General features: G+C 45.0%; 1 long non-coding RNA gene across 2 annotated transcripts; it reads left to right on the forward strand.

Annotated features, from left to right (window-relative positions):
* The first annotated feature begins 5699 nt into the window (after positions 1 to 5699).
* On the forward strand, positions 5700 to 12397 carry LOC121720840. 2 transcript variants are annotated; one of them, XR_006034645.1, is made up of 5 exons: positions 5700 to 7083; positions 7390 to 7538; positions 10743 to 10834; positions 12093 to 12186; positions 12316 to 12397. It is a non-coding gene; the product is annotated as an uncharacterized LOC121720840 (long non-coding RNA). The 2 variants fall into 2 exon arrangements; XR_006034644.1 differs by having other exon boundaries at positions 7445 to 7538.
* Positions 12398 to 14234: the final 1837 nt, after the last annotated feature.

The following is a 14234-nucleotide window of genomic DNA, read 5'->3' on the forward strand; positions in this document are numbered from 1 at the left end:
AAAGGGACCACGATCCCTGAACAGTTATACTAACATGAAGTACAGTAACTACAGACAGAACAAAGTGCTGTGTTTAATATGAACGGTGTGTAGAACCACACTTAATAACAAAGGTGAATTATGCCGGTCACATTCACTACACACGTCCCCCCAGAATTCACCTTATCAGAAGTAAAATCAACAGTCAACGGGGAGGTGGGCGTATTAACCGTCCACAACGGCTGTGCTGTACCGGAGGTCGATGAGACCCAACTGCGGCAGGTGTCCCGTCATGACACGGGTGTGGGGCATGGCGTGTGGGAGGCTTGGGAGAGAGGGGAGTAGGGGGTGGGGGCAGAGCTGGAGGCCATCCGCGTCGTGGGGGCTGGGCCAGGTCAACGGGCCTGGCCACATCCAAGTGAGCCGGTTTGAGGCGGTCAATGGAGAGTCGCTCTGGTTTGCCGCCCATGTCCACCACAAAATGTCTCCTGCCTCCAAAACACGGAATGGGCCCTCGTAGGGCGGGCGTAGCGGTCCTCTGTGGGCATCGTGGCGAATGAAAACATAATCAGCCGTCTGAAGCCCAGTGGGAATGTGCGACTGAGGGAGGCCGTGACGGGAAGTAGGGACAGGTGCAAAAAGCCTCACATTGTCCAATAGAGTTGACCGCTGGAGAGTAGCAGACCAAGGAACCGTGGTGCTAGGGACAGAATCCCCTGGGACCCGCAGCGGCTGTCCATAAACAAGTTCGGCAGATGAGGACTGTAAGTCCTCCTTTGGCGCGGTCCTGATGCCCCGCATCACCCACGGGAGTTTGTCGACCCAGTTGCTGTCTTTGAGGCTGGCACACAGGGCAGCCTTCATTGACCTATGAAAACGTTCACAGAGTCCGTTAGCCTGCGGGTGATATGCAGTCGTGCGGTGGAGTTTCACCCCGAGGCTCTGTGCGACAGCATTCCACAGCTCAGACGTGAACTGCGCGCCTCGGTCAGAGGATATATCCGAAGGGGTGCCGAAACGAGCAACCCAGGTTCCGATAAATGCCCGTGTCATCTCAACAGTCGCCACAGACGTCAGTGGCACAGCCTCAGGCCAGCGGGTGGTCCTGTCAACCATGGTTAACAGGTATGTGAAACCGTGAGAATAATGGCAGAGGGCCGACCAGATCTACATTCACATGGTCAAAACGTCTCTCTGGAACCGGGAACAACTCTAGTGGGGCTTTAGTGTGACGGTGTACTTTGGCCCGTTGGCACTCAACACAGGTGTTAGTCCAGTCCCTAACGTCCTTCTTGAGGCCGTGCCAGACAAACTTTGCTGCAACCAGTCTCTGTGACGCTTTCGAACCTGGGTTGGAGAGACCATGGATGGCATTAAAAACTTGTCGTCTCCATCCTGTGGGAACGATTGGCCGAGGACTGCCTGTGGAGACGTCACACAGGAGCGTGGTGCCAGCATCTCCAAAAACTACGTCCTCGATCTGCAGCCCTGTAGTCGAGGTCCTCAGGAGATGCACGTCCGGGTCTGTGGTCTGATCTGCTGACATGCGGTGGTAATCAAAGCAAAGATGGACTGCCCCCGCCACAGCCCGTGACAGGCAGTCCACCACGTAGTTGTTCTTAACAACATGTTGCAAGTCTGTAGTGAACTCTGAAATGTAGGACAGATGGCGTTGCTGGCGGGCGGACCACGGCTCAGCCACCTTGGCCCTGGCAAAAGTCAGTGGCTTGTGGTCCACAAAAGCAGTGAAGTGTCGACCTTCCAGCAGGGAACGAAAATGTCTGATGGCGAGGTAGAGACCAAGCAGCTCCCGGTCGAAAGTGCTGTACTTACGCTCGCTGGGACGCAGCTGACGGCTAAAGAAAGCCAGCGGCTGCCAGGCCCCGCCTACCCACTGCTCGTAGACAGCACCGACAGCGTAGTCCGAGGCGTCCGAGGTGATGGCGATGGAGGCTGTTGAAGAAGGATGCGCCAGCATGGTGGCATTCGCCAGGGCTGCCTTAGTGGCAGCAAAAGCCTTGTCCCTGCTCTCTGACCAGTCCACAAGGTGCTTGGGCTTACCTTTCAAGGCCTCGTGCAAGGGCCGCATAAGCTGAGCAGCTCGAGGGATGAAGCGGTGGTAAAAATTCACCATGCCGAGGAACTCCTGCAGGGATTTGACAGTGAGCGGGCGTGGGAACTTTGTTACTGCCTCCACCTTTGATGGGAGAGGGACTGCACCGTCCTTAGTGACTCTGTGTCCCAGGAAGTCAACGGTGGAGAGACCAAACTGGCACTTGGCGGGGTTGACAATTAGCCCGTGTTGGCTAAGTCGCTCAAAAACGTGTTCGGAGGTGCGCCAGGTGTTGAGACTTGGACGTGCTCGCTACGAGGATGTCATCCAGGTACACAAAAAGAAAAGGTAGGTCCCGCAAAACAGAGTCCATGAGGCGTTGAAACGATTGGGCGGCGTTTTTAAGGCCGAATGGCATGCACAGGAACTCAAAAAGACCAAACGGCGTGATCACGGCTCGATCACGGGAATGTCCAGTGGGTGCACCGGCACCTGATGATATCCCCGGACGAGGTCCACCTTGGAAAAAATCACCTTACCTGCCAGGTGAGCTGAAAAATCCTGTATGTTCGGGACTGGATATCGGTCAAGTGTTGTTGCCTCATTAAGCCGCCGGTAGTCGCCACACGGGCGCCAGCTGCCGCCCGGTTTGGGGACGATGTGGAGGGGTGATGCCCACGGGCTGTCGGATCGACGGACTATACCCAGGCGTTCCATGTTTGCAAATTCAGCCTTTGCAACGGCAAGCTTGGTCGGGTCAAGGCGCCGTCCAGCAACAAAACAGGCATGGGGCAACACGTCATCACACATTCATAACATTTAAAGGGACCACGATCCCTGAACAGTTATACTTACATGAAGTAACTACAGACAGAACAAAGTGCTGTGTTTAATATGAACGGTGTGTAGAACCACACTTAATAACAAAGGTGAATTATGCCGGTCACATTCACTACAAGGTAACGTTTCAACGTTAGTGAAATAGTTGACGTTAGCACCTTGCTACGTTGATATTTATTATGTAAGGAAACCCACTGTTAATCGACGTTAATATGTCGTCAACTTTACAGTGACCGGTTAGCTGTAGGTTTCGATAGCTAACAACAATCAAACGTAATGCATTAACGTTACATTTGTTCATTAGGCCTACTAGAGCTAACCAGCAGCGTTTTAACTAGAACGTTAACGTAAACCAGAGAAGTAGCTAGCAGCTAGGCCTACAGATACTATGGCTCTGGTTCTATTCAACATCAGGTCACTTTCCACGGGTGTATAGAATCAAGCACCTAGAATAGATTATGAATGCAGACTGGTGCTTGATTATACTGTGTGAAGGAACCTGATAAAACCCATCATGGGTTTCATTCATGCAGTGGTGGAATGTAACGAAGTACAAATACTTCGTTACTGTACTTAAGTAAATTTTCCACGTATTTGTAAATTGTATAGTGCATACTTTTGACTTTTAGTTACATTTTACAGCAATTATCTGTACGTTTACTCCGCTACATTTCTACAACACCATCGTTCCTTTTTACGATACATTTTATGATCAGTTTTTTTTTTTCTCTGACAAACGTTTGTTTTACCAGGGGGCGGAGTTGCTACCAAAGTTTCTGGAGCGCTGCATTCTTAGAAACATAAGCTTTTAGTCTAGACCAGGCAAAGCGTGAGCTTGTAGCCATCTGCATTCGGTAGGCTATATTCACCAGACCCATGGCTACACTGGACATGCAACTGTGTGCTGTGCCTTTCTCCGTCTGTTATCTGCAGCGTTAGGGCCTCCTCTCCGATGAGATTGCTATCCGCGGATCAGCGAAGTTACAGGCTATGCCCATGCTTCTGTCACACGTCTGATCATTTGCGGCACAAATGAATGGTAGCCTAGACTATTAATGAACCGGTGGCCGGATAAAACGTAACATTTTCCAGATTAGGAAATATTTCTTAATTGTGTGTGATCAAATAAAGATGCATAGCCTACAATTGGGGGGTAGTAATGTGAGCGCTCATTCAATGTCTATGCGTCTGCGCAAGTGAAACTGAACCTAATCCATCCAACTTTCTCAGCAACTTTTCTGTTCAATCAGCATAATTGGCAATACGATCCACCCGACGTTTCCCTTGTCTACCCCGTTAAACTTCAGGCTCTCGTGTTTTGCTGAATGATATTACTCAGCAGATCACCCTAGTAACCAGAATTACAGTCTTGTAGGTCAGAATGTAAACTGGGCCACAGATGGCAAGCACAATTGCATTAGTTTAAAACTATCTAGTCGACCGGGGCTGGTTGGAACAGGGGCAGGTTGAAACACTGTTAATATCCAGGCTACTAGAGGGAGCTGCAACAAAATTCCAACACTAAATTTACGTATTGATGAGCGTACGTTGCAACCGGCCAACAGCAGCGGCATAAATAACCGGCGCACACCTGATATAAGGTCGATTTTCTCCAGACTGGAATGTTCAAAAATGCTAAAAAAGTACCTGAAATGTTCAGAAGAGTTTGAGGATCACGAAAACGTGCACGACATTCACATTCCTAACTCTATAGAACCAAGACCTTAGCATATGTGGTGAAATTCTGAGCTATGCCCATAGACTTCAATGGAGCAGTCGCTGCCTCTGCTCTGCATAAAGGGGGATTTTGACCCCCCCCTCGTGCGATCCGGGTTCCCGGAAGTGGCTCCTGATGAAATATCTTGCTCCACCTCCTTGCTCCGCCTTAACCATAGACATAATATACATAGACGCCGCATTGGCTGCTGGAAACAAGAAATGCGGCCGCCATCTTGGACCTGTCATACTCCTCGTTGCGTTGCAGCAGAAAACACAAGATGACAGCACTGTGCAGCATGTTCCTGCTCAAATCGGCGGACCATACTCGGGGGGATTTACTTTTCACAAGTAAGATTTAACATTACCGTACTATTGGTTGTATTTTGTATTTTCGAACAATGTGGCCTGTATCATAGCTACATGTATGACCTTTGCAGCAAAAAAAAACGCGTGAAAATCTGTTCGGTATTCAGTGAGATATGATTAATTAAGTGTGCTGACAGCTCATTGCACCGGCCAAACAGATTACACTGAGTGGAGTGGATGACCGGTCCAAGATGGCGGCTCCAAATCTCGTCAGCACTAGTAGGGAGCAGCGGTCCATGCGGCGTCTATGTATATTATGTCTATGGCCTTAACAATCTTTGTTCCAACTGTCGGTTGTCATCAACTATGACTCCCGCCAACTGTTTCCTCTGCCCACAACTGTTTCAAAATAAAAGTCCTCACTACAGTAATTTACTATTAAATAATTTAGCTATTTAAACTACCCAACTATTTAACTGTTCAGCCATTCCAACTGTCAGTTGTCATCACCTATGACTCCAGCCAACTATATTAAACCACCACCTCTCTAGCAACCAACATAGCAACCATTGAAATAAAGCATCTATGTCAGTTTCCAGTTACAAATCCCAGACTGTCCTGAAAAATAAACAAAAACAAGTTAGGATGTATAGATTACAATGACAAATTAATGGTCTCAAAGAGTTAATGCTTCTTTCCAAAAGCACTTGCCAGAAGTCATTATTTAAGGGGTTATTTTTTAAAAATGTCTTCTAGGGGAGCATGCCCCCAGACCACCCTAACCCTGAGTTACCAACCTTAAAGTAAAGTAAGTAGTAAATAGTGGACTTACTTTATTCAATTCTATCGTCATTGTACAACAATTAAAATGAGCACATGATTTAGCACAAGCCAAACATTTCCCAGATAGCGAGAGACTGGCGGACCACTGTCGGTCCACTGGGGGCATAGCTGGTGGTCTGCTGGCATTTTACTCATCGGTTCTCTGGCGAGTTGCAGACAAATGGCCCAATATATTGCCACTGTTGGTCTAAAATCTTTTTCATTTGTTTAGTTATACTCCATACATCATTTTAATAACATTTCATGTGTTTTCTTAATATTCATGACAAGTTAAATTGAAAGAGATGGTGGTCCAACAGCGGACCACAAGTGGCACGCCACTGGTGGCATACCAGCAGCGGTCCGCTATCTGCCAATCTGATTTTGCTACCTGGGTGTGTGGGTGGGTATGTGTTGTGTTTAGGAGATGAAATGGTGTGTGTGTATGGGGGGGTGGGGTAAATGTTAACATCCAGGCCATATGTAGGTCTGTGGTCCAGGACAGTATACAGGAAAGTTTTCACAGCGCAATATTACTAACTACTGTATACTGTATCACTAGTGTTCTAACATGCTTTATCAGTGCCAACTTGGCTATTGTTGGTCTTTGCTAGGTTTTTACATGCCTGTCGTATGAGCACTAGTTTTAGGCCCAAACTTTTCATCGCAGCTTTAGTACTAAAAACGTTTCCTTTTAAATAACGGGAAACATCTCAAAGTATATAAATAGCAAATAGCAACATAACGCAGCCTGAATCAGAGGGGTTCAGGAAAGGTTGTCTGGTTATCTGACCCAGTGGTGCCAGCTGCAGGGCTGACAGGCCCCGGTGCCAAGTGAGTCCACCTGGGAGCTCAGAGATGTGCAAGCACGAGCACCATTGGCCAAGTGTAGAAGGGGTTGGTGCCAGTCTGATTTCATGGGCCATTTCACACACCACAGTGGAACAACTTTCCACAGCATTTATTTCTTTATTTATCTTTTTATTTATTTCAATCTTGGCATGTCAAAACTTTACCAGCAGGGGTCAGTCTTTGCCTAATAAATATGAGAATGTTGTTCATGAGAATTTTAGGAGAGAAAAGGGATTGCAGAAATCTTTCTTTATTGTTTATTTTCTTCTCTCTCCATGTCTCTCATTCTCTTTGTCTGTCTGATTCTCTTACGCTCTGCCTCTGTGAGATTTAGAAAGTGGTTCTCTCACTGTACAGCTGTCAGGTAACACGGGAGAGAGACCAGTGAGGGAGAGAGGGGAAGAGAGGAAGACAGAGAGAGAGAGAGAGTGGACAAAGGTGCTCAGTGCACAGTGTCTGCCACATCTAAAGTCTGCCTCTGCTTCTCAGGAGACACTGGTGCCATTTAACAGGTGGGTGAGTGAGGGGCAAAATGAAAGTGCTTGAAAGCTTGCTACTGTAAACCAAATTGTGTTTGCTCGCATGAGCTTGTCCTTTGGGTCGGAGGGATGGATTAGTCCAATTACCCAGCCTGGCAAATCCACCGACACACTTGTGTCCTCATCAATCATTCAGAACTCCCTTAGCATCCCCCGACAACTGCCTCCACTGACCTAACCCCACTGTCCAACTCCCAGACACTCACCCTTCTCTCTTTCATTCAATATCTCTGTCCTTCTACTCTCTGTTTTGTCTCTCTCTCTCTCTCCCTTTCTCAGTGTCACTCGCTCACTATCCTTCTCACTATCTCTCTTTCTCTTTTTCTCACGGCAGTTCAACAAACTAAAGTTCGAAACGCATGAAATATACATGGACAGAAGGAGTTTTGAGGGTGTGTCCCCCCCCCCCCCCCCCCCCTCTCTGAACAGTATGTATTGGTTTCTTTCCTCCTCTCGTCTCCTATTGTATTGATTGGTTCACGGTACCTTCAGCCAGTAGTTGGGATTATGGATTTAAGATTTCTTTCAAGTATGATTTTCGGTGGCTTCTAATTCACTTTTTATGTGAATTAGATTTTACATGTCTTGGACAAGTCTGGACCATATGCAAACAAATTCAAACCCTCTTGTAATGCAGTTTTTTGTATCATCCAGAAATTATGTACTGTAAAATGTCTAAGTTAGTCTTTGTTAAAAGTCTCACGACAGTAAATTAGATGATCTCTCACTAACCCCTTCTGTCCCTCGTCTCCATGAAAGTTTAGACTCTCCAAAATGATGTATGGATGCACTATATACAGTATATAGCATCTTGCACTGTGAAAAGGGCTTATAGCAAGGAGACTAAAACCCATGGATGCTAGCATCTGTTGCTAGCACATCTTTAAAGGTATTTTCTAAAACGCATGGATGCTAGCATCTGTCGCTAGCACAGCTTTAAAGGTATTTTCTAAAACCCATGGATGCTAGCATCTGTCGCTAACATGTCTTTAACAGTGTTACTCAATGCACAGCTACAGTACCCTGTGGCAACCGTCCGTCACACATATCCAAGTTTGTCTTTGCCTTTGCTGCCACCCCTTAGGCTATCTGAAAGGCTCTCCTTTTGTGTGTGTGTGTGTGCGCACGGGTCTGCATGGTTGAATTTGTTTGATTGTCCCATAATAACATTCAGAGCTGACGGTGTGCTCTGTCACACTCTGCGAGAAAGACCCTGTACAAAAATTGCCAGTCATCTCAGAGGTGCCACTCCAGAAGAGTACATGACAGAAAACAAATCAATATAGAAGGCGCATTGCCATTACATTAGGATGGTTGGCAATAATGCTGTCTTTATTGTACTTGATTGCTGTGGATTATATCCTCTACGAAGTCTGTTTGTCTGAGTGAATTTGCAGCAAACAATTGTTCCCTCACTTCTCATGCCCCCAAGTCTGCAGAGATTATTTTGGGCTCTTGACAGGAAGCAGATTATTGTTTCTGCTCCAGACAGAGATTGCAAAATGATTTTGCCGTTCGTCTCCCTCTATTTGAAGAGCAAATCAATTCTCCATGGAAAGCATTACTCTCATGCAAACTCACACACACCATCATTGTCTCTACACACATACACACAAACAGGGACACTATATCTGTCATCATCAACAACACACACACACGTGCACACACACACTTAGCCTTTTCTCTTCACAGATGTAGCTTTGAGTTTCACAGTGGGTGATTAACCCCAAACATCTTGCTGCTATATTTGGCTGCTCCAGATTTCTCTTGAACTGAGTCCCTTTGATGGGTTTTTATACAACACACACACACATGAGTCTCACCTGTCCTTGGTTTCTGGAACACTCCTCTTGTTTGTAGTGTCTCTACGCTTGTTAGAAATAGATACCTATAATGTATGGATATACTTTCTCATTGATACATGCGTGAGGTAAGCATGATGTCAGCACAATGCAAATCTCTCAGTTACTGAGTCCTGTATTCCAGTTGCCCTTCACTTAGGAGTCATACTGGAAAAACAAAACAGATCGGGAACAGTGAGTGTTTTTTTTCTTTTGCTAGTGTCAAGGTTTCATTTATCTAGATTCAAGATACATAGATATGTTAAGGTGACATTCTTGGGAGGCTCATTTCACCTTTGTCTACTAAAAGTGTAGGAAATGCAACAGAGTGTTCCTAAGCACAGGGGTCAAGTACAGGACACCACAGCAAAGACTCACTGAGAAAAAAAAATTGCTTTAAAAAAACCCACAAACCAGTCAAAACATTTTCATCACTGCAGTCTGGAATGCTGTGAGTCAGACAATAGACGTGCTGTCTCTTTCCGTCAGTCTCTTTACAGCAAAGCAACGCAAAACAGAGTAGCAGGTGCTATTGCTCTTTCCTCAACACCTTGAAAGGATCCCTGATGTCTTTCCTCATCACTCCCTGGTAGCTTCAGGCAGACTCAAGCTGGGTTGGGGGCAGGCTGGCCTGCCTGTCCCATCCTACTCCAACCCACCTCGCGGTCTGCTTGGCTGCAAGTCGAATGTCTTCCACCTCATCATCACCCTTCGGCTCATAAGCAGGGGAGCTTAACCAAGATGAGTGGCTCGTAAATGCGCTCAGTCCTCAACGTGTCGATATCTGTGTTTAGGCTTGGATGTGGCAGAGGGGCTCAAGCCGTTCCGTTAATGCTCAGAGGCACCCTGCTTAATATGCCTGGAAAATTACCAGCTGTGTATTGACAAACTGCTCCATTAGATGAGTTTGGCGTGTAATGCTGTAATACAACATGCAAGTAAATAATGCTGGATCTCTTGTCCTCACAGAGGCTGGCAGGAGACACTGTAAAACTCACTCTCCTTCTCTGTGTGTGCATGTGTAGGTGTACTGTATTTGTGTTTATTTCGTTGGGGTTTTGGCAGAGAATGTTGCCACCTAATAGTGCACACTGTGTTTTGCTTCACTTACAACGATGACAGCATGAAAGACTGTTTCTACCTGGACTTTGTTGAATAAGGAGAGTTTGATGATGCATGGCCAAAAAGCTACAGTGAACCAAACACGGTTGTTTCTTCCTTCATATGCAAAATCTCGAACGTTAAATGACCACTAAAAAACTGGTGAATCTAAACAAAAGACTGTGACGCAAATGTGATGCATATATACAAACTGTGACGCAGATAATACCAAATAATAGCTAGACTTATGTGAGTCATATGATGCATTAGTTATTAGAATGCATATGTTATGAATGTGTTTGTAGTGCTTTATGGTTGCTGTGTTTGAGAAAAGAATAGCAAAACCATGGCTTAAAGTAAAACATGATGATAATTATACTTTATTAGAGTATACAGTGCATTTTATCCACATGGCTACATGTTGTGATAAAGCCATTATTTAAGTGACTTGTATGTTATACTTTCATATCATTATTTCATACTTATAAACATGATCAAGCTGACAGCATAGATGAAGTTAAGCTTTCCACCCCCACTTTAGTTTTTATTAACATTCTTGAGTAGTTTTGGTAAAATCCATTAATTTGGATAGTACAAGATTAAGATTTAGAAGATATGTAGAGAATGAGAGAGACTCTGATTTTGAACACATTTTAAATGGGAACCTCTATTGCTCTTCATTGCTTTCAGGATGAAATGGAGATTTGACTTCACATTGTCATCATATGCAGGCTACAAAACACAGATGCAGGATCGATTGTTCAGGAGGCATTACGAATGATGTGAGTATATTCTATAAAGAAGCATTTTGACAGATGCCCACAAATTCATTAAATGAGGAAAAAAGGCACATGGAGAGAGAGTGAGTGAGCGAGGGAAAGAGAAGCAGATTGAGATACAGATGGACTATGCAAACCTTCATTGCACATTCATTTGAAGCCACTTACGTCTTAATTGATTCTGTGCTAGTGTGTGTAGCTGTGGTGTCTCCAGCAGATGCAGCTTGGTCGCATTGTGTGGAGCCACCCAAACTGATTCAATTCCCCCAATCAATATCTCATGCCCGGCCTGGTGCTGGCTGCTCCTCCAAGAACCCCATTTCCTGCGTGAGTCGTTTCCTTCCGACTCCAAAAATAAATAAATCAAAAGAGAGACAGGAAGAGTGAGTGAGTGAGAGGGAGAGAGAGAGCACAAACCTGTATGGAAGGATGAAGTCTGGATGCCATGGCAACCGGGAGCATCAAAATTCATTTAAATGGAGCTTCCTGCCTCTTCAGCAGACAGAACTTCCTCTACTCCCCACTGCTTATCTCCTAAAGCATCAAAATGAGTTATTCATGCCAAGGGTGAAGACAGTTCTTATAGGACGCCGCTAGCACATGTGCACGAAGGCTGAATGAAGGAGAACACCTCCATAGTTCTTCACCTGAGGCGTATATTCCTGGCTCAGTAACAAGCAGAAACTGGGATCCATAATTTGGGACCATCATTCTGCTGTGTGATACTACACCTATGGCATGTCACCTGCTGTGTGATACTACACCTATGGCATGTCGCCTGCTGTGTGATACTACACCTATGGCATGTCACCTGCTGTGTGATACTACACCTGCAGTGTTGGGGAAGTTACTTTTAAAAAGTAGTGTTTGCTTGTTACTCGTTACTTCTTAAAAAAGTAACCCGTTACTTTACTTAGTTACCCTCTATGGAAAGTAACGTGTTACGTTACTCGTTACTTTTACGTTACTTTTATGTTGCTCGACTTTGGGCAGAACCAAATATCTGTTCCTAAATGTGTAGGGCTACATAAAGTTCTACTGAGGACATAACAGGTATTTCTTTTGTGCTCTTTATTATAAAAAAATGCCACAAACAGAGCACTTGACAAGAAAACATTGGGCTATTACAGTATAGGCTTCAACACCACCACTATGAAACAATATCAAATAACATATAGCCTCGATACATCTTAAGGGCATATAGGTGAACACAAAATACATGAGGGCTTATTTTATAGCCTTATACTCTTTCATTTAACAGGTGCTCCTCTGAAATTTGGTGCAAAGCTAGTGCAAATCGTATCAATAAGCTGGCAGTTGAGTTAACGGCAGTGGACAAAAGTTTCTCAGTAGTAGTAAGTAGTTACGTTACTGTTAAAAACAACATTGTACACCTGTCACCTGTGTTGTGTAATGCCTATGTCCTTCTATGACTCTCCTCTTCCTCCCTCCTTTAATTTTCCTTACTCACTTGCTCCATCAAGTTGTTCATGTGGGTGACAGCTGAGATTCATCTCCACAGCTGCACAGGCTGCTTGTTCGGCTGGCAATCTGGTTGGCTCTTCCATTACGGACTGGGGCTGGCCCAAGGCTTTTCCCCGGTCTTAAACACCGGTGCGTGCCTCATTGTGTTTCCATAAGGTGCTGTAACATTGGGGACACTATCTAACAATGCTAAGAAACTTCTAAGTAGTGCTTAGCAACGACACCGCGAGCATATGTCAAATTAATTACAAGGACATTAAAAAAAGTCACAACATCGTAAGAACCTGTATCCTTAATTAAGTTTTAAATAAGTTTTTATAAAAATTAGCAAAGTCATTTATGTTGCTAGGCAAATTTCTCCGCTTTTATTGTTGCATCGGATTCCCTTCCATCACTCCCTGGTAGCTTCAGGCAGACCCAAGCTGGGTTGGGGCCAAGCTGGCCTGCCTGTAGCCTACCATCCCACCCCACCCTGCGGTCTGCTTGGCTGGGTCGAATGTCTCCCAACTCATCACCCTCCGGCTCATAAGCAGGGGAGCTTACTGTAATTAAGATAAGTGGCTCGTAAATGCGCTCAAACCTACGTGTCGATATCTGTTTTCTGTTGGGGGGTGAGCCTTTCTTTTACTGTCTATGGGGTGAGCACGTGCATAATGACACATGTGCAGACACATTTGCTGGAGATCTGATACAAACAATCCTGTCTGTAGGCCTACAGGCAGGGGCGGAGTGGGGCACTAAAATCCGAGTTTTTTTTAGGGGGGGTCTGTCGGTCAGAGGTAGGCTATATTTCTGTATAACACAGGCCATTGTTATGTAGATGTAGGCAGTGGCGTGCACAGACATTTTGGGGGGCAGGTGCTAAGGATGGGGGGGCACTTTTTAGCGCACGTGGAACACTTAATTATAAAAAATTACACGCACATGTTGAATTAAATTTGACTTGTGCTGCAATTAGTAAATCAATATACAATTAAGACAATAAAGAGACCAAAATGTGTTAATTTATGTTGCCTAACAAAACCTATACAACAGAAAACATTCGTCTTAACACATAGATTTGCAATTGCAAACTCTACCGAAATTATTTGTAGCCTATGTGGTCGTCCTCACGTTATCTGTCATTGACTTGGGCTACAGCGTAAAACTTTATCAGGTGACCAGTCGGCTAAAAATGCTTAGTTGTTCGATGCTGTATGAGACATTTTACTGCACAACAAAATGATTACACGTTGGGCTTAGAGGGCAAACTGTACGATTTTACTTTATCTGTAAGACAATAAAGAGACCAAACAGTACGAGAAGGAGTTATAGTGGGCTACTGACTGTTGTCATTACATGAATGCAGATGGGCATTTTTTTTTTCAAATTAATGTGTTAATACATGTTGCCTAACAAAACATATACAACAGAAAACGTTCTTCTTAACACATAAATTTGCAAAATCTAACGAAATTATTTGTATGTGGTCGTCACGTTATCTGTCATTGATTTGGGCTACATAAAAACTTTATCTAGCTTCATCTAACTAGTTTATCTGGTGACCAGTCGGCAAAATGCTTGTTTGGTGCTGAATGAGACATTTTACTGCACAACAAAATTATTACATGTGGGCTTAGAGGGCAAAATGTAAGATTTTGCTTGATCTGTATGTTACCTGGCTGATGGGGCACGGGAGAAGCAGCCTGTCAGCGACCATGCCTGCTATCTGAAGACGCTTACTGGACTGCTATGGTGCTGCGCATCTGGCGTGCCCTGCGCGCGACCGCGCGAGTTCACGTGACAAAGGAAGAGAGCTAGGCTGGTCGGGTGTGCGCAAGGAGGTGGCTCATTTCGGGGCATTGTTTCAGTCGTTTTTAATGGCTCAGGTTTTCAAAAGATCATTTCAAAACCGACCTCAGTAAAATCTTAATAATAT

This window comes from Alosa sapidissima, chromosome 10, assembly GCF_018492685.1.
Source record: "Alosa sapidissima isolate fAloSap1 chromosome 10, fAloSap1.pri, whole genome shotgun sequence".
NCBI classification, from domain to species: Eukaryota; Metazoa; Chordata; class Actinopteri; order Clupeiformes; family Clupeidae; genus Alosa; species Alosa sapidissima.